General features: G+C 44.8%; 1 long non-coding RNA gene across 1 annotated transcript; it reads right to left on the reverse strand.

Moving 5' to 3' along the window:
* Nucleotides 1-2840: 2840 nt before the first annotated feature.
* On the reverse strand, nt 2841-6529 carry LOC146210168 (uncharacterized). Its single transcript, XR_014708397.1, has 3 exons — nt 6154-6529; nt 5911-6071; nt 2841-4396 (listed from the first exon to the last, which is right to left on the reverse strand). It is a non-coding gene; the product is annotated as an uncharacterized LOC146210168 (long non-coding RNA).
* Nucleotides 6530-21527: the final 14998 nt, after the last annotated feature.

Here is a 21527-nt window from a genome sequence, read left to right on the forward strand (position 1 = left end):
GCTGGCCCAGTGCATTGGCAAAAAAAAGTGTAGGTCGCGTGATAAAGGCAGTAAACGTAGTTGCGATTTGTAGCCTTACAGATATGCTTATTTGAGAACTACTCGACTCGCAGAAGCCACCAGTTCTATTTGATTGTTTCCTGCCAGATTGCCCTCATAGCAGTAGTATGCGCATTTTGGATTTTTTTTTATTTTGAGCGATACCGTGAGGCCAGCACAACAGGTGCCCCTACCAGCATATCGTACCACCCAGAACAGGCCCCTTGGTTCCACTTCGATCACGTTCTTTCCACAGCACTCATCTAGCCCCATAGAACCTGATGAAGACTCCAAAGAGGAGGATCATGTTGAGCAGAGCTCAGAATCCTTCACATCATTTAAAAGACATATCTAGGGTAAAAATTGTTCACCTCAAAAGCTCATACGCCCCATGTCCTTGCATTACGATGGTGTGATTACCAGATCAACCATCCAGGAGAAATGCATTCACGCAAGTGTTATTGATTGGAAAGGCGGATAGATTGGCTTAAAAGTTTAATATCTGACCTGCTACAGAAAGAGAAGAACAAAGAGGGTCGTGACTTGATTAAAATATATACAGGAATAGTAACTTGCACCACAGTCACGAGTCAAGTCCTGTGTCATGCAAGAAGCAGCAGAAAGCCTGCACTGCCTGTAGAGCTTTCCATTTCTGGCCAACCGGCCAATAAGTCCTCTGAGAGAGGCCTGTTGCCAAAACACTTCAAAGAAGTAACTCGAGTTATTGTTTTGCACGCATATACTGGGACACACCACTAGTACACGCTCCAGAGTCTCCGTAATGTCACATGTGGAACATTCTGGGCAGTCCGCCTGTCCAATTAAGTATAAATATTTGTGTGTGAAACCACATTTAGATGGTCTATGGAGAAAGCATGCATAATGGCATATAATTGGCAAGTGGGTATGGATCCACTAAAGCACTACCTTGTGGCCTTGAGGACAAGTAGATATAAGGAACTCAGTGATGTGTAGTGCCAAAGAGTGGTAAGGGTGTGGTGTTGAAAACTTCCAAAAATTTGTAATGCAGGCTTTGAAACTGTGAATTCACACCACTTCTAAAGTGGTTTCCCACAGATGTGGAAAGCCTCTTACCAAGGGGCCACAAGCTCAGCAGAGGTTTGTGGAGAATTATGCCCTTAAAAAAAAGATGAGTCATGTTCTGAGCGGCATCACCACAATTGTAGGCGACGCTTGCGGTGATACAGATCTGTGTATACATGGATAGAGTTGTAATATTCTCACCAGATGTATGTCAGATTAAGTTGCTTGAATCTACTAATTGATATCTTGGATTTCTCAGTATCCCGAGAACATGCAAACGCACAAAAGGTTGAGTCATTACACACAGAGGTTGGGTGGGGTGGTATGGGAAGTCGTAGCGTGATAGCATTTGTAATTAATGGCAGCGGAGTGTACGTGAAAAACTGCTGTTCAGCTGCTCATCATCAGTGGGTGGCAATGGTGTTGTGCAAGTAGTCGTAAATACACACAAAGTGGTTCGTGTGACAATTATGTAGATATTGGGCAGGCACGTGACATTCTGAAGTAACAGCACAAAACGTGGATGGGAGCACAAGACGAGAAGACGACACAATGTCTCATCGTCTTCTCGTCTTGTGCTCCCGTCCACATTTTGCGCTGTTACCTCAGGATGGAAAACCAACAAGCCCAACCTGCTATTCTGGCTAACATGCCATTGTTTGAGGTGCATTGTGGCAGCCAAGATTTATCCCAAGCACCTGCACTTCTATGTAAATGTTAAAGAGTACTGGGAGTGGTGCTCATATGGGTGTGTACCATTTTCCTGGCTCGGGCAATCAGATTGCAGGCGGGCTAGCACACACAGCCCAAAGCACATGTAGTAGAAGTTTGGACTGTCGAACCACGAAGTCTTCAGTTCAGTTCCTTCCCTTATATTTTTCAATTTGTATGAGTATCATACAGTCTGTGCTTGTATGGTTAAATTGCGAGGGTGTACATATCACCTGCGCTCCTGACCAACCTCACTCTGCATAAGTATTCACCAAGCAGTTTTCGTTCCATCAAAAGGCTTTCACAATATTCAGCGACACAAGCAGCTACTCAGACAGCATCAGTGTAGCATTCTTGGAGCTTCGCAAATCTGTGGATACATTGTTTACTAGCAAAACATGCACGGTATGTAGATATGTGTACTAGGACGCATAAGATGCCGTGACAATGTGGACTGCCCTTACGTCTACAGCTGCCCTTTAATCCTGTTAAATTCTAGCCTGCAGTGAATTCAGCAGCAAGGTTTCACAATTAAATCATCCCAACTTTATATTTCTAGACTTGACCCCAGCACCGACAAAGTTCATTGTATTACCAGCATTTTGGTGGCATATTCAACCAGCAGGCCAATTAACTCAACGTCATGCAGGTTCTAGTGCAGATGTTTTCATGCAAACTACGGGTATCATCAACGAAGGAGGCTTTACTATACATACCTTTTCAGCACGCTGTTTTATGACTGGTTAAAGTCTGGTACATTTCAAAGTATAAGGCACATATTATTGTATGCATGTCTACAGATTGCAGATTATGCTGGCTTGCTTCTGAATGAGACTGCAAAATGCTGAAAATAGTGGCCACCTTTCAAAGCAGCTTTTGCAGAAAACGGTTTGATTTTTCTATTCCCCATGAGCCACTATTTTTCGAGGCCGTGTAAAGGTGAACGCGGCAACTAGAAAATCTAGGTTTGTCAGTGCCACAAGGACCACCACTTTGTAGTACATTTGGGCATTATCTAATGTTACCAAATGAGTGTTAGAGACATGTTGCTTTCAAAATAATTTATTGGTTAGCCGCAGGTTCATCAGCACATACAAAATTTTTAGGCTAGAAGGAAGTTGACCTAGAGCAAGACATCTTTTATTCACGCTTCTTTGCTGTCTTCCTCTCTCCTAAATATACAAATGTGTATATACAGCTTCACAATCATGATGTGTTGAGGTCAGTGCTAAATAAAAAAAAAATGCATCCAACAAAGGTATAGTTAGAGATTGAGTACACAAAATTCATTCTAAGTGAGCCTATATATGTCTTGTAGATTCTAATGGAAGGCAAGTATAGCAGGGGGCAGCAGAAACTCAGGCAGGCAGATAAAAAGTTTGCGGGGATCAGATGGATGCAGCTGACAGAGGATCGGGTTATTTGGATAGATATGGGAGAGACATCTATACAAGCAGGTATATACACAACTGCACAATTATGATGCATTTGCGGTCAGTGCTAAAAAAAATTCCACCCATCAACGGTATAGGTGGGGAGTGAGCACACAAAATTCATTCTAAGTGAGCCTATATATGTCTTGTAGATTCCAGGGGAAGGCAAGCGTAGCAGGGGGCGGCAGAAATTCGGGCAGACAGATGAGATTAGGAAGTCTGCGGGGATCATATGGATGCAGCTGATGTATCTGCGGTCAGTTCCAAAAGAAGAAAAATTCTACCCATCAAAGGTAAAGGAAGGGAGTGAGTACACAAAATTCATTCTAAGTGAGCCTATATATGTCTTTTAGATTCCAAGGGAAGGCAAGTTTAGCAGGGGGCGGCAGAAACTCAGGCAAGCAGATGAAATTAGGAAGTTTGCGAGAATCATGCACCTGGCACAGGATCGGGTTATTCGGATGGATATGGGAGAAGCATTTGCCCAGCAGTGGGTGCAGTCAGGCTAGTGATATCAACAAGACTAACAACTGGATGAGTTGGTACTGATTCATCTTAAAACCAGCCAGAAGACGAAACACGTGAGAGGAGCACAAGACAAAGTTTGACTAACAACTGAAATGTTACTGAAGGAAAGAGGCAAAAGAAGATTCGCACAGAAATGCACGTGCACGAAAAACCCCCAAAGCAGTGAAAGCGTGGAAAGCAGAAAGGGTCTAAAAAATCAAAATCTAAAAAAAAGCAAATTCCTTATGGTCAAGAACCACTCGTTACAAAAGGGAAGCCACAGATCCAAGTCCAAAGGCACACTATACTGCAAAGGCTAAGGACGTGTGTGTGGCTAAGAAATCGGTCAACAGTCTTTTGGGGCCTTTTTTACATGTGCATCTCTGTGCAAGTCTTCTTTTGCCTCTATCCTTTAGTAAAATTCCAGTTATTAGTCCAGCTGTCCTGCAATTCTCTCTTCTCATATTTTCCGGCTTGTTTCAGAATGAATAAGGTGATGACTCTACAAACCTTGCACAAACTGGAAACCAGTGTAACTGTCAGATGGAAACCTTTCCCTTATTTGGCTTGCATTACAAATAGGGAGGACTTTACTGTGATGTCTGCCGAGGCATCCCCAAAGCCAGTGCGCAAGCTGGCTGTAGCAGATGTAGTGGTGCCTCCTGTTGACAAGAGAAAAAGCAATATTCACTTTTCAGCATAGCAAAATGAAAATATGATTTAGGTCTTTTACAAATTTGAAAGTTATTCATGCATCTGTACAATTAATTCCCATCTAACAGAAGCTGTACAGTGTAACTTTCACTGTCAATTTATTCTCCCTGGAAGTATGGCAAACTTTGAATTCTGCTGCAGGTGATTGAGAGAGAATGAGACCCACCCAATATTAGAACTCCAGTGCAATCACAATTTGCTACTGCAGCAAAATAATGCCTGAAGGCAATGCAGCTTTTGACTGAAAAAACCTGGTAGTCGTCTTACACCCTCTATACTAGTGTTGTGGCCGATGTCAATGTCCACGCTGATATCATCCACATAGCACGAAGATGTTAAGTATGCGACTTATGCATTAAGCAGCTCTGTGCATGGAGTCATTCTATTCGAAGGAGCCATAAACTACAAGTGCACTTCTGTCAACAGCTCTCCGTTGTTTTCCCACAACACGGCACGTGCCAAACTTTCTGCAAGTGCCGCAAAACTACTCTATAACTTCATTTGCTAACTGTAAAATTTCCAACACTTACTCAAACTGTGGAAGTTTCGGTGTACTGGCCTTTGGGAGAACGTCTTTCTTTTTTTTTTTTTTGGTTGTTACATTTCAGCACATGTAAAATGTCAGTGTCAAAGCATTTTGGAGAGGTTTACTGTGTGCAGGTGTTGATGATGGTATCAGTGAAGTCAATTTTTTTAATTATATTTGCACACTATACAACACTCACCTAATGCAAGTGGGTAAAAAAAAAACTAGCAAATAAAACTTTGAGTGCTGGTATGGTGATTGTTCTGGCAGCAAGTGGGGACAGGCTATAACAAGAGTTGTCGGGCTAGTTAGTGATTGTCTGCAGAAGCCAGTCCTGCTCTGTGTGTTTTTCTTTTCTGTGTTGTTTTTTAGTGCATTTTCCCACAGCTTCCGCAGGAGACAGGCTACTAGCACAGAGTCCTCCGAAATGAGATTGCTTTTGTACTTATTTACTGCATTTCTTGTGGCATTCCTTATGTATTTATGTTTTGAAGTGCTGCACTTGCTGAAGGTCATAACTGGCTAATAAAACAAGCAAATTTGTCCGGACAGCGTCCCCCCCCCCCCTCGTTACTTCACATCAATGTGCATGCCCTTTCCATTTAGCAAGTTCACACTATCAGATGATGCGTGTTTTCTCATTTACTCGTGCATGGAATTAAGCAAACCAGTAATTTGCATGGTGAAACGTCATGCTCATGCGCTTCTACGAAAACAAGAAAAATATGAAAACCAGCGATGTGTTCGCGCTAATGTGGCGCAATATCAACACTGTAGACAGTGTAGATGATCGCAGGTAAGTAACGTTAAAGGGGAAGCTTTATTTTATTAACACTGCCTTCCGCAATAGATTTCATTACAGCATTTCTTGCTCGAGAAAATGAAAAACAGGTGCCGCTTGTTCAAGTTATGTCGCCTTTCGCTCAAGGTTCTTACCTTGTGTTCTCGACTAGCAGTCCATGATCAAGAAGCATTTGGAGTAAATGCGGATGATCTGTAACACCCAGACGGCTGCTTCAGCTACGTAGTCGCCGCCGGGATCTCGCCAGATGCTCTCAAGAGCAGTCGGCATCGGCACGCACCGCCCGCAGCTGCACCTGTTCGAAAGCTTCGGTTAGCGATTGCGCACTCTCGCAACGGTCAAACGTAGGCTAGGCTGCAAGACTCGGACATACATACCAATGCGTAGTTCCGAAACGGCTGGGATCGGGAGGCTGACGGTCGGGGCTTCTCCAAGCCGGAGTTGTGCCGCGGTTACCGCGGCCTCTCGACACAAGTGTTACTGTACCGGTCGCTCGCAGGGTCCATCTTCGCCGACCTGGCACCCGAAAAGTTGCGTCGGCGTAAGGCTCAAAGCCCACGATGTAACCATGTTTTAACAGTAGCGACTATATTCTAGTTCACTATAGCAGCACAGCGACGCTGGAACCCAGGAAGGAACCTAGGCGTCGGCCATATTAAAAAACCCTGTGTGAGCGTAGAGTAGGGCACAATTAGAACCTCTAAAATACACCGAGCTTGGTCAACTTTGGCTCAGCAGGCTCCGGCAACGGGAGCTTCTCATTGGCTTAGCGCTATGACGTACTTTGTTGAGTTGAGGAGGACGCGCGCTAGGAAACCGAAATTCTGTTTTTGTCGCTATTAAATCAACGCGGGCGATGAAACGAATCGAGGTATATATATGATGCAGGACAAGGATTCCATTTAACTAAGCCGTGCAAAATTTCCGGAAAACGTTTCACGACCCCTTTAACTACTACAACTTCAAGCGCCCCAACAGGACCAACAGAGATGCAAGATACATGGTAGAAGAACAAATGGTAGCGTAACTCCCATAGAAGCCTGCGTGTCGACTCTGAGCGAGGTGATGATGATGATGATTGTGTGGCAATCCTTTGCATCGGGGGGGCGCACGATGTGCACCCTAGCCGTTTACATGACATAAGTCTTAGCATATACGGCTTTAGTTTCCCAGCGCCCCCTGCGAACTGTGAGGCACAACAAACACGTGACGTTGCTTGTGACGTCACAGGGACGTGATTTTGGCGGGGAATTTGATCGTCTTTTTACTTGTAAACGAAAAACAAGGCCAACGACGACGGAGGCAGAACGATGCTCAGATAAGGCAGAAAATGGACACCGTAACTGTTCAGCCAACTTGACATGGATTTCTACAGTCAAGTTTTACGTTAACTGAAATGTTACGGCATCTTTAACCACCTTATCATAGCATCGTTCTGCCTCCGTCGTCGTTAGCCTAGTCTTTCGTCGCGCGTCATGTAAACGCATTCTGGGGCTTCGGCAAGCACATGGATAGAATCACATGGCTTGAGGCATTTCACTAAGGGCATAAATGAGTGAAGCTGTGCTGCATAGAAAGCCAGGCTTTATTAATTCACGATTACTTACATGGACGATTCACGACAATGAAATCTTTAAGTGTAGGAAAGCGACCACCGCTCATTCGTCACGGTCTTCATGAAATCCTCGTGATAACAAAATGACCTCAGCGTAGGTCTCCTAACGAGACGCGGTGAGATTATAAAAGGGTAAAAAATCTTGCTAACAAAGTACATATCAGTGTCAAAGAACGACAAAAACAAACGAACGGAATAACTAACGCTAGCGCTAGAACGCAAACCTGTAAGAGCTCAGGTAAGCAATTCAAATTGGGATTACTAGTATTTAGAAGTTAATGCGGCTGAGAAGTCAAAATATCTACGATATAGCTTTTCTCCAATAAATCTCGCCCTGTTCATGATTCCATTATTTTACTCGCGCTTCATTTGCCACTGAGAGGAGTCAATGTGAGGTTACAAATTTACAACTTAAGCATTTAACATGTTCATGAGAAAGATCCCATTGACAATAGGAACATCACTGTAATAACAGCTAAAGCACGTTCAGCGAACGTTGGTGCGGTAATACGACGCAGTAAGCAAAACACGCAGCAAAGGGAGCGGAACGGAAGGCTTTGAGCAATGCGACACGCATCATGGGGGCAATAAAATCTCACCTTCACCGTTCAATTAAAACATGCAGCGATACGCCGCTCATGCAGACGTGTATCCGTAAAACAATTAAGCCACCACTTTTGCGACATGCCTGGGAGGCCGAGCCGAACCGCCCAGCTGTGACGCAGCATTGTCCCATCGTCCGGAAATGCGCACATGCAGCGGCAATCAGTTTCTCATCGAGCACACAGTCTTCGCCTTGCTGTAAAGCTCTACCACAACCAGCATAATAAAATACTGACTGTTTGTTACAAATATCCCACTCTGTACGCAGCGCGCAGCGATGAACGTTGAACCGGGGCCGATGATAGGGTGACGCACCCATCCCGCGGATGAAAAAAGCCGCCATGTCTGAGCTTTGGGCAACTACGCAGCGCATATTAAGTGGCCGAAAGAGGCCGTTAGAAACAAGTTAAAATATTATTAAAAATGTGACACGTTTTTTCTTACGCAAGAAACAAAAACTGCATTCATTCCTGAGTGAGAATATTATGTTTACTTTCTAGTTCTTTGGAGTTCTGGCAGATCTTATTTTCTGTGCGCTAGTAATTTGCCTCACAGTTCGCAGGAGCCCTCATCATCGAGTTGATGCCGCTGGCAGTAGGCAGCTGCACGCGTTTTCTTCCAAGTTGCGCGACCAGTTGTACAGTCATGGACAATATTTTGCGAGACGTCGGAGCCCCGTTTCAAATCTGCCTCTGGGCCACTAGGCAGCGTGGTGCGCGCGTCGAGGTTGTGCGGGCCGATGACTAGGCGCATGCCCGTCCTATATGCGTCCGCTGGCCTTTCTCCTCGCTCGTTTTGTTTGAAGCGCTGCTTATTCCGCACTTGGGCGCGGCTGGCGCTGTTTACTGCTTGCGCCGCTCGAGCTATGCGGCCGTCGTGCTGGGCGTGCAGCCAGTCGAAAGCGATAACAGCGCTCGTGCACGGGGCCCGCCACCTTTATACCGAATCATTTAGATCTGTTTCTTTTTTTCTTTCAATAACAACATAACTTCTGGCATGCGATAAAGGTCTCGTTTCTGCAAACTGCCCACTGCGATGAAAACATCTCGATAAAGACACTCGGTCCTTATGCTTCAACTGCGAGCGTTAGCGTGCATCGCAACTCATTCATAGTTATTGTGCCGACCAAAAGCGTAAAAGAGAGAAATAATCCTTAAGCAACAAGTTTATTGTCATAAAACAAAAAATAAAAATAAAACAATGCAGACATCACTGGCAAACGAAAAATTCCTAATACTTGGTGAAACCGCCATCAGCAGAGATGACGCTTGCCAACCGGCGTGGCATCGATTCGTAAAGGGAACGAACCACATCTGTGTCCGCACGAAGCATTTCCCATTCACCTCTGATCGCTTCCCAGAGTGTGTCTGCGTTGGCATTCCCAATGTGAGACCTCATCAGGTGAGCTTTCAATAGGCCCCACACATTTTCAATGGGACTCATGTCGGCTCCCTTCGGAGGCCATGGCAGCTGCCGCACGCCACGAGCGTCGAGAATAGCGCTCACTTTTCGAGACGTGTGTACAGGACTCCTATCTTGTTGAAAAATGTAGAATCCATCTGGGAATGGTCCGTCAAGGACATATGGCGTTACCACATTCTCAATGATGTCGACGTAGGCGTCCGAGGTGAAGGATCCATCGACTCTCACCAGAGGCCCCAGTCCATTTCTTGACATGGCGCCCCATACAGCCACGGAACAGCGACCACTGGAGAACACATTTTGCACGTATGGCGGGTCGTATCTATATAGGAGAAGAAAATCAGTACGAAGTTATAATTTGGGTCTTATGCATCAGGTTGAGCGCGAGTTAAAACTAACTTTTCCGTGTAAAAAGGTTTGATTAGCAACTGTGAATCGTCTCTAAATAGTTAGTACTTGAACCACGCTACTAAATGACAAGAGTTGTTTCGGAAGAGCAATTACTTTAGAGTAAATTGCGGCATCGGCACTAAGAAGCGTTTGCTAATGGACTCTCTTCGGAAGGGCGCTTCTATCAACATCGTGCACCTCCGAGATATTGCATGCTGAGGAGGAGTATTCGGCATTGTTTACGACGTATATTTCATTTGGGAACACGAAGACAGCAGTTTGCCGCTATATCCTACTTTATTCGTATTCTTCATATAAAATATTCAGGATTTACTTAGACGCAAAAAAAAAAGGGTATCCATACCTGCAATTCACTGGCCTCCAAACTCGGCACTTCTGGTCCCAGCGGGTGGAAAAAGAAGACTCGTCCGAGAATATAACTTCGGACCAGTCGTCCACAGTCCACCCTTTCAGAGAGTTGGCGAACTCGAGCCGTTCCTTGCGCTGTTTAGTTGTCAGATGCGGCTTCTGGGCAGCCATGCACGATCGGAGACCAATTTCTTTGAGCCGCCGCCTGGTAGTTTTAGCAGATATATTCAGTGCAAGTTCCTTGCGGATTTCTTCTGCAGTCATGAAGGGGTCGGCCACCGATGCCGCTATGATCAGGAGGTCATCTTCTTCTGTTGAAGCTCTCGGTCGACCTGGGCGCTTGGAATCTGCCAGGCTGCCTCCATTGCGGAAAACGCGAATGGTTCGGGCTACTGCAGATTTGGAACGACCGGTACGGCGAGCAATTTCTCGCTGGGGAACACCTTCCACGAAGAGACATGCAATCAGTCTCCTGTCGTCGATCGGCACTCTTGGAGGCATTTTGCAACAGGCAGGATTTGCGATGAAATTATATAGGTTTTCCTGGATATCGCTAACCAATCATAAATCAAGTAACGTCGATGGCTGAGCAGAAAATATAGGCGATATGTCCTTGGCGTTATAGCCTTATAGCGTTATAGCGTTATAGCCTTATCACGTCGGGGACGTAAGGCCGTAAAATGTACTGTCATTTTATGTGATGTAATACCGTAATTTTCGAACTATAGTTGTTTAAAAGTCACTCTGACGTGATAAGGCTGATGAGCACATGCTTGCATCGTCTGATCGTAGAAAGGCGAGATAGCGCAAGCACTCTTCCCACATAACGCCTATATTTTCTGCTCAGCCATCGACGTTACTTGATTTATGATTTGTTAGCGATATCCAGGAAAACCTATATAATTTCATCGCAAATCCTGCCAGTTGCAAAATGCCTCCAAGAGTGCCGATCGACGACAGGAGACTGATTGCATGTCTCTTCGTGGAAGGTGTTCCCCAGCGAGAAATTGCTCGCCGTACCGGTCGTTCCAAATCTGCAGTAGCCCGAACCATTCGCGTTTTCCTCAATGGAGGCAGCCTGGCAGATTCCAAGCGCCCAGGTCGACCGAGAGCTTCAACAGAAGAAGATGACCTCCTGATCATAGCGGCATCGGTGGCCGACCCCTTCATGACTGCAGAAGAAATCCGCAAGGAACTTGCACTGAATATATCTGCTAAAACTACCAGGCGGCGGCTCAAAGAAATTGGTCTCCGATCGTGCATGGCTGCCCAGAAGCCGCATCTGACAACTAAACAGCGCAAGGAACGGCTCGAGTTCGCCAACTCTCTGAAAGGGTGGACTGTGGACGACTGGTCCGAAGTTATATTCTCGGACGAGTCTTCTTTTTCCACCCGCTGGGACCAGAAGTGCCGAGTTTGGAGGCCAGTGAATTGCAGGTATGGATACCCTTTTTTTTGCGTCTAAGTAAATCCTGAATATTTTATATGAAGAATACTTATAAAGTAGGATATAGCGGCAAACTGCTGTCTTCGTGTTCCCAAATGAAATATACGTCGTAAACAATGCCGAATACTCCTCCTCAGCATGCAATATCTCAGAGGTGCACGATGTTGATAGAAGCGCCCTTCCGAAGAGAGTCCATTAGCAAACGCTTCTTAGTGCCGATGCCGCAATTTACTCTAAAGTAATTGCTCTTCCGAAACAACTCTTGTCATTTAGTAGCGTGGTTCAAGTGCTAACTATTTAGAAACGATTCACAGTTGCTAATCAAACCTTTTTACACGGAAAAGTTAGTTTTAACTCGCGCTCAACCTGACGCATAAGACCCAAATTATAACTTCGTACTGATTTTCTTCTCCTATATAGATACGACCCGCCATACGTGCAAAATGTGTTCTCCAGTGGTCGCTGTTCCGTGGCTGTATGGGCCGCCATGTCAAGAAATGGACTGGGGCCTCTGGTGAGAGTCGATGGATCCTTCACCTCGGACGCCTACGTCGACATCATTGAGAATGTGTTAACGCCATATGTCCTTGACGGACCATTCCCAGATGGATTCTACCTTTTTCAACAAGATAGGAGTCCTGTACACACGTCTCGAAAAGTGAGCGCTATTCTCGACGCTCGTGGCATGCGGCAGCTGCCATGGCCTCCGAAGGGAGCCGACATGAGTCCCATTGAAAATGTGTGGGGCCTATTGAAAGCTCACCTGATGAGGTCTCACATTGGGAATGCCAACGCAGACACACTCTGGGAAGCGATCAGAGGTGAATGGGAAAGGCTTCGTGCGGACACAGATGTGGTTCGTTCCCTTTACGAATCGATGCCACGCCGGTTGGCAAGCGTCATCTCTGCTGATGGCGGTTTCACCAAGTATTAGGAATTTTTCGTTTGCCAGTGATGTCTGCATTGTTTTATTTTTATTTTTTGTTTTATGACAATAAACTTGTTGCTTAAGGATTAATTCTCTCTTTTACGCTTTTGGTCGGCACAATAACTATGAATGAGTTGCGATGCACGCTAACGCTCGCAGTTGAAGCATAAGGACCGAGTGTCTTTATCGAGATGTTTTCATCGCAGTGGGCAGTTTGCAGAAACGAGACCTTTATCGCATGCCAGAAGTTATGTTATTATTGAAAGAAAAAAAGAAACAGATCTAAATGATTCGGTATAAAGGTGGCGGGCCCCGTGCACGAGCGCTGTTATCGCTTTCGACTGGCTGCACGCCGAGCACGACGGCCGCATAGCTCGAGCGGCGCGAGCAGTAAACAGCGCCAGCCGCGCCCAAGTGCGGAATAAGCAGCGCTTCAAACAAAACGAGCGAGGAGAAAGGCCAGCGGACGCATATAGGACGGGCATGCGCCTAGTCATCGGGGCGAGACTAAAACCCGCCATGAATAGGGTTTTTTCGGCTGAAATTTTGTCCCTAGATTTCTCCAAGCGCATTGAACGCCATGTTTTTACAAAGTACCTAAATGCTGACTATTATGTGCCTTGTTGAGTCTGAATTTGTCCCCAGATTCGTGGCGGGCTGGCGGGCTTTTCGGCTCTTTCCTCGTTGTCGCCGACGGCGTCCAGAGCTTTTGGATTAACGAGCTCTGGACGACGCCGTCGTCGGCGCATTCGGGCAGTGTTTGTAAAGTCTCTCAGTTTATTGCCGTGGTGTTGCTGCAGGGGAGGTAGTGCAACGCACCCTTAACATTAAACCATTCAACTGCAAAAGTCGGACGTTCGATTCATGGGTGCCGAGCAAATTTGCGATGTCTGCGTCAACGATCTGACATCGGCCGTCGCTTCTCACGTAAGCCATTGTCATTGCTGTTGTTTTTTGACATAGTGCGCTGAGTGCAGCGGTAGGTGGGTGTCGTGTCCATTTTTGTCCGCGAAATCAATGCGAGAGGTGTCATTTAGCAGTGCATTAAGCTAAACAGCAACCTGGTACTTAATTGTTTTTGAAATTAGCGTGCAATTTGTCAATTACTTATATCTCTGGGGCATGGATGCCACCTTCTAGCTTTGGAAAGCAATCTGAAGACGGTGCAAAACTCGTGTGTTTTATCAGAACATGTATGGATATATAAACAGTATAGCAAAAATGACTTTGGAAGGAATTAAATTGTTTCCAACAAAGCTTTGCGCAAATACATTTTTTTTTTTTCTATCAGGAGCTTGCGACAGCGCAACACGACAACGTAGGCACTATACTGTGTCAGCTTGCTGCTTATCTGCTTATCTGATTCTAATTTAAGATGATTAGCATTACCAGCATTTGTTGTTTTAGTGGTTATTTTATTACATATACAAAAGGAAAGAAAAGATGTTTGCCAGCCCCGGTATCTGATATCTGAAGCACCTGAACAGGGGCGGTGGAATTGAAGGGATAGTGAGGAAGGGGTAGAGGAAATCAAAGAGGTGAACGAGAGGGAGAAAGGGCAGGGTAGGCAAAAATAAAAAATATATATGTATACACTATGACACAATATACAGTAGTTCGCTTGAGGCCCAGAGTAACGAATGCAGCGAGCTGCCAAAATGCGGCCAGGAAGGTAGCTTGCTTAACTTCCTTCAGGTCACTTGCAGCTGCCTTGTTACTGTATACGTGTTAGTAAACTATAAACTTTGGCTGATATCTCATATGCAATGCTGCTTGGTAAAGCACTCACTTCATTTCAGTGTTTACATGTGTATATGCCATTTTTTGTTTTTACTGTCAGCAGTCTTGGAGACGCAGCCGCTCGTTTATTCTGGACAACTTTCGCATCCTTGGCTCCCTACATGTACAGTACATGTACCAAGGTATATATATGTGCATTATATTCAGTATTTTCATTTTATTTTTCAGTGCATGAGTATTGTTTCTGCTATGGATAGCAATTTGTTAAGTGACTGAAAAACATTTATAGCTACAATTAAAACATATGAGTGTCAATCTGTGAGGCCACATTGTTGCCATTGTCGTTGGTATTGTCTGGACATGCCACACCCTATACCCAATGAATTACCTGTATAGTCATTCCACCAAACTGAAATTGAATCTGGGTTGCAATACACACTTATACGCTACAATACCCCAGCACTCAACCCAACACTACGTCTCGTCTCGTAACTGCCACACTTGTTGGCTGCTTACTGCACCGAGCTACTCCAGCACTTACTGTTAGCACTACACACCCATATATTGTTTTTTATTTATTTATTTATTTATTTCAAATACCCTAAGGGCCTTTGCGGGCATTACATAGGGGGGGGGGGGGGATTCATCAAATAAACACAAATAATTTACATTACAAGCAAAGAAAAAGCTGTAAGCAGAAATAGGTGCACAAAAACCATGAACAATTTATGTAGCGACATCTAGATGCTAGAATCTAAGAAAGAAGACATCTAGAATGAGAGCAGTTAGGGATAAGAGTAGATGGAGAATACCTCAGTAATCTGCGATTTGCTGATGACATTGCCTTGCTAAGTAACTCAGGGGATGAATTGCAAATAATGATGACCTAGACAGGAAAAGTAAAAAAGTAGGCTTGAAAATCAATATGCAAAAGACTAAGGTAATGTTTAATAGCCTAGGGAAGGAAAAACAGTTTACGTTAAGTAGCGAAGCACTGGAAGTAGTAAGCGAATATATATCTATTTAGGACAGGTAGTAACAGCAGATCCGGACCATGAAAGGGAAATAACAAGGAGAATAAGACTGGGATGGAGCACATTTGGCAAGTACTCCCAGATTATGACTAGCAGTTTATCGGTATCGCTCAAGAGGAAAGCATACAACAGTTGCATCTTACCTGTACTTACCTATGGGACTGAAACGTGGAAGCTAACAAAGAGGGTTCTACTAAAGTTGAGGACAACGCAGAGGGCTATGGAAAGAAAAATGGTAGAGATAATGTTAAGAGATAGGAAGCGTGCAGAGTGGGTCAGAGAAGTAACTCAAGTCACTGACATTCTAATGGAAATCAAGAAGAAGAAATGGGCATGGGCAAGACATGTAGCGCGAGGAAAGGATAAGTGATGGTCGCTTAGGGCAACAAACTGGATTCCAAAGGGAGGAAAGTGTAGCAGGGGGCGGCAGAAAATTAGGTGGGTGGATGAGACTAAGAAGTTTGCAGGGGTCAAGTGGATGCAGCTCGCACAGGACCGGGTTAATTGGAGGAATATGGGAGAGGCCTTCGCCCTGCAGTGGGTATAGTCAGGCTGAGGATGATGATGATGATCTAGATGCTTAAATTAGCATTACCTCATGGTATAGACATCCGCTCACTGGTCCTTGTTGTCATCCATGGCTTGGGCTTGCAACCTCCGACTGCTTGCTCCTTCACACCCTCGTAGGATAGTCGTGCATGGCGTGTGAGTGCCGTACATATAAACCAGTATCCTTCAGTGCTCTAACCTCACCCAGTATTATTGAGCACTAGACTGGCTTCAGCATTTTGCGCTGCCCTAGCTTAAGCATCTGTTGCGAAATTAAATATTAGCAGCCACATTCTCCTGATGTTATTCTTGCTTTAAATGGACATCAGTATACAGAACAACAGAATGATGATGGGAAATCATATTTCCACAGATACAACACAAATGGAGTTTTAGGCCTCAGGAAAGCTTTAAATAAATATTTAACTTGATCTCAAACAATTCAGGCCTGCCATAGTCAAGCCCCCACTTCGCTAAAAAAAGAAAAGCAAACAAACAGCAACTGCACGCTAAAATGCAAATGCATATGGATACATTGACGTCATTTGAGAGGCTACACATTTCACATTCATGCGACGCAATCGTGCGCAGCCACTGTCACTTCCTTGATACTGTCCAGACCTGTACCTGCTCATTGTGCCTTACGTTCCCTATTCCTGTGAACTGTTTCAAAGCTTTCTCCTTGTCAGCGGCTTGTGTCACCTTCTTCCCACGCTTACAGCCACTTTTGCCCTTGCATGCAACATGCTTGATTCCATGATCTTGAACAAGTTCTGCATGCACATGGAAGCAAATTTGTAAATATGTTGTAAGGCACAATGCTTTGGTGTTATACTGCTACACTTGTCTGTTTATTTGTTTATCTGTTATGTCTAGGCAAGTTCTGTTATGTCTTTTTTTTTTTTGTCCTACTGTTATATGTGCTTGGTTTTTCCATAACCACTTCTCTTGATGTCATACGACTCGAGATGCTTGGGGCATTAAACCCCATAAACCAGTTACCAACCAACCGTCTCTTGGCACTAGCCTGATTTCTTTTATTCCAGTTTTTCAGTGGCAAGAAAGCATGCTGTCATCAATCTTTCCTTCCTCCATCCTTTTGATCGCTATGTGGTTATTTCTTTCCCTGTATCATATAAGGGGGACGCTCTCCCATGTATAGATAAATCAGCAACCGTGCGGTACCCGCTTATTGCAACATTCTTAACAAACCATATTCACTGCAGCTTAAATGTGGTGCTGTCATTATATCATAAGCAGAACAGGCCTCTCGGCACCCCTGCTCCTGACCTGAAGCTCCGGATTCTACACGGCCTACCCCGACGTGAAGCAACTTTGCTGTGCTCCCTGTGGGTTTGTGTAGCATTCACAAATTCTCATTCGTTTGTGATAGTGATAATGATAAGTGGGAGGCTTAGCGTGCAACAGACAAGGACAGGAGAGGCACACAGGACGAGCGCTAACTTACAACTGAAACTCGAGGAAACAATTCATTCATCCATAGACTAGGAACCGATAAGTGCGTAAGTGAAACGTCGGTTGTTCTGTTGAAAAAGGAAGCATCGTTTTTAAATGCTGTGTAAGTTTTTGTATGCTTCCGGTATTTCGTCTCTATTCTGTTTTATCTGCCTTTGGGTGGCCCTAGATTATCTTGAATTATCTTCCCAGTCATGCAAATTCAGGGCTTTATAGAGCATGCGCACATATTGTTTCCTCGAGTTCGTACTTTTTCCCTTCCAATTTTCAGTTGTAAGTTAGCGCTCGTCCTGTGTGCCTCTCCTGTCCTTGTCTGTTCCGCGCTAAGCCTCCCACTTATCATGTATTACCAACTAGCCCAGAACTCTACTTTGCTCTCGTTTGTGATAGGTATGGCTAATAGCCCTGCATGTGCAACCTGTGGGTCTGACGAGACTATAGGCCACATTCTTTGCGAGTGGACCACATACAATGCGGAAAGACAGTTTCTCTGCCCTGCACTAGAGTGTCTATATGGACACCCGCTGACAGAAATCAAGAATATATGCCATTGGCTACGGCGATCGTCTGCGGTGAAGACCTCCCAGGCACTGCTCTGCTTCATGAAAACCACGGGCCTGATCGGTAGACTGTGATTTTGCTGTGATGCGACGTGATATGGCTGTGATGTGACAGTGCTGACTTCATATTTCTGTAACTTTCTTTTACACATCACTTTTATATCCACTTACCCCCTTCCCCCAGTGCAGAGTAGCAAACCGGTTTCTTCTTCGGTTAACCTCCCTGCCTTTCCTCCTCTTCCAACACCCCTGCCTATAGTTACACTCAGAACTTGCCTGTGCAATGAACCTAAACCTGAAGTTGCAAACCAAGATGAGGTGAAAAGCAACATAAAGTACTGCAGTTCATGTTCAAGACTTTTATAGAGACTCCAATTATAGTTTGATTCAACGGCAAGTATCCGAAGGCTTTTTGCTATGCAGCACGCACAGTGTGGATGTTCTTGATTGCATACAGCTCCCAAATTTATTAAACTGTCAGCACATAGAAATGAAAGAATGCGTCATTTCAAGCATTTAGTCGAGTATCGAGCACACTGGTGATATGTTCATGTTCTCCTTCTTTCCCCTGGCGGTCCGTGAATGGAATGGCTTAGCCGATGAAGTGGTTAATTGCTCATCACTAGATGGGTTCAGTTCACGGCTGGAAATTGTTCCTTGAGTACCCTATATATATGTAGCCTGACCTCTGTACAAATATAGTGAAACATGTCTTCAGCGTGATTGTATTGTATCATATCCTTCTTTTCCATTTCTTGTTCCACACTGCCATATAGAATTATATATAAATTAGACAAGTGTGGATTGCCAGTATTCCTGTCATTTGCTGTTTCTATATTATGCCCCAAACCTGCAACAGCCTCCAAAAAGAGGCTAGCAGTATGTATGAAATAAAATAAACCAGTTTAGAAAGCTTGTGCCTTTCCTTGCTTTTTGGACGGTATACAAGTTCTCGGGCCATACAGGATCTGCAACTGCTATGGAGGGTCGCACGGACAAGCTAGGCGCTGCCCGATCAGTTTCATTGTCAGCATATTTTATGTATATACTGAGGGATACCCCCCCCCCCCCCCCATTTTTTTTTTCTCACTGTGGCTAAGGCCAGACAGGAAAGGAAAGAGGACAGGCCACTAAGGGATAAATTTAAGAGAATGTGTAAGGTCACTAGGGGTGAGTTGGCTCATTTTCCAAGGCTAGGGAACAGTGGCCTATCTTACCTTTTCTGCCTAGCCTTGGCCACACTGCCATAAGTTGTCTCCGAGTGTAATTGAAGTCGAAAATGACTATTAGTGGGATTTGTTTTTATGCTATGTATGGCGTAAATTTTTTTTCGTAGCCAAACTGAATCTCCCTTTCATGCCTGGCGTCTGCCTATAAACTCGTCGACTTTGCGCCTGATTTAAACGAAAAACGCCACCCTTCTGCGCAAATTAAATTTTCAAAATTCGCGGCCATTATCATCATTATCGTTTTTGTAGCGTCTCGCGCCATCTGTTGTGTATGTACACCAAAAAGAGAAAAAAAAATAAAACATTCAAGATGGCTGCCTCCATGTTTTGCGCTGAGATGCATAAGTGACCGTCTTTTTTTGAAGATTTCTCGTCCTGAATGTTTACCTATAGCAAAGTTTCACGGTCCTCGCTAATAAATAACACGTCCCGCATCCAAGGTGCTGCTTTTTCTTCCAGGTAAGGACATAAGACGTCAAAGGGCCGCCGCACGTCCTCGCGACGGCGCGATTGTTCCCGCTATACGATGTGTTGCGTTTTGTTGCGCCGGTTGTTTTGTGCTTTATGAAAGTTACATCTTTGTGCTTAGGTTCAGAAGTGTGCACCTAAGTGCCAAGGAATGGGTGACGCCGGGACTAAGGAGGTTGAATCAGGACAAAGAATGTAGGCTTTTCTCTGGCTGTCCAAACTCTTACCGCTGTTTTTGCCCGAATTCCATCGCTTTTAATATAATTTATTAACCTTTTTTCCTCGCCCAGCACATTGATGAGCACTGTGGCTACGTAGGGCCCATCGCGCGGTATTCGAGGGAACTGCTCTTGATGGCATAGAATGCCACCACGGTAGGCAAGATTTCTCCTTTGGCTACTACTCTTGTCTGCACCCCTCGCTCTGTTGATGACATTCGAAACGGCACCGCATTTTCATTTACCTTATGGAATGAAAAACGCAAGCGGTTTAACTACTACCGAGGCACTTTTTTGTGCGACTTTTATGCTTCTGAGTGTTCTTTGCTAGAAGCTCTCCGGCACCGATGCTTGCTGCTTGTGCTAGTGGAACGGTAGAAGTAGTGGCGTTCACGGTTTACATTGCTTGAAAGCAGTTTGTCTAGTGAACACTTCGCAGACTTGCAGCTTGTGTCAGCAATACGGCTATTTAATGCAGCAAAATAGAAAAATATTAATGCCATTGTCATGAGGCGAGCTCAAGCTTTTAAGAATGGAATTATGTAGTGGTTGCATAGCGTTTGACCCAACAGACAGATGACTCCACAGGCTGAGAATATTTAGTCAGCCATTTCCTTTCCTGTCCTGTGTACGTACCCTCTCTCTATTTTGTAATGTTGGTAATTTCCTACACCTAGAATAAAGCAGCTTGTGCTCTGCCCTGTGAACCATTTAACATCTGCTGTTCTAGACCTGCTCAGCACGAGTGCCAATGCTTTTTTGTGGGTAGTGCACCAATCAGGCCAGTAGAAGACTTTACTGCCAAATAGTGTCATAAGCTTGAGCTTATTGAAGGCACTGTGCAGCTGAAAAAAGCCATTTAGCAATCTCCATTCCTTGCAACTTTCAGGCTCCAGGGTGTTTCCGAAATGCAAATTTATTGAAGAACCCTGGCTAGTTTTGTTCAAGCTTGGTTGCGGGTTAAAATGATGCACATTAGCCTGCTGGCAAGCTTGCACTGCAATAATTTGCACAATGCTAACGAATTAGGAACAGCCCAACAGCTTGAGTAAGCTTGAAGCAACAGCTTGAGTAAGCTTGAGGCTTTGTCACTGCAGCCTCCTTGCACACAGCGCAGGTTGTGCACAAATGTTGCTTGTTTGCCAGGCAAAATCTTCTAGAAAATGTTTCTGCACCTGAAAAATGTTTCTGCACCTGCCTACAGGTACACCAGCTGGGAAAACTTTTCATGCCGTAGATCTGTTTTCAGCCATGTTCACTTGTACCCTGCTGTGGTGGCTCAGTGATAAGAGAGCTTGATTGCCGATCCCAAGGATACAGGTTTACTCTCAGCTGCGGTGGCAGCTGATGGAGGCGAAATGCAAGGCGGCTTTGTACTTTGCGATGTCAGTGCACATAAAACACCCAGGTGGTCAGAATTTTCTGGAGCTGTCCGCTACAGCATCCCTCATAGCCTATAGACATTAAACCCCATAAACCGAACAGAACACTTGTCAACTGTAAACTTCCATAAGGAGAAAATCTATGCAGCTCAAAAGCAGGCCCTGTGGCTGCAGACAGTTCACCAAAATGTATATGCGAAATTAATTGCAAAATAATGTACAATCCCTTTGTGCACGTTACATAAGGCATTGCAATCCAAGGCAAGCACAGATGGTGGAGGTAGGTGCAGCGTATGTCTAGTTATCAAAAGGCAGTATTTC

This window comes from Amblyomma maculatum, chromosome 1, assembly GCF_055883805.1.
Source record: "Amblyomma maculatum isolate TAMU_Amacu chromosome 1, ASM5588380v1, whole genome shotgun sequence".
Lineage (NCBI taxonomy): Eukaryota > Metazoa > Arthropoda > Arachnida > Ixodida > Ixodidae > Amblyomma > Amblyomma maculatum.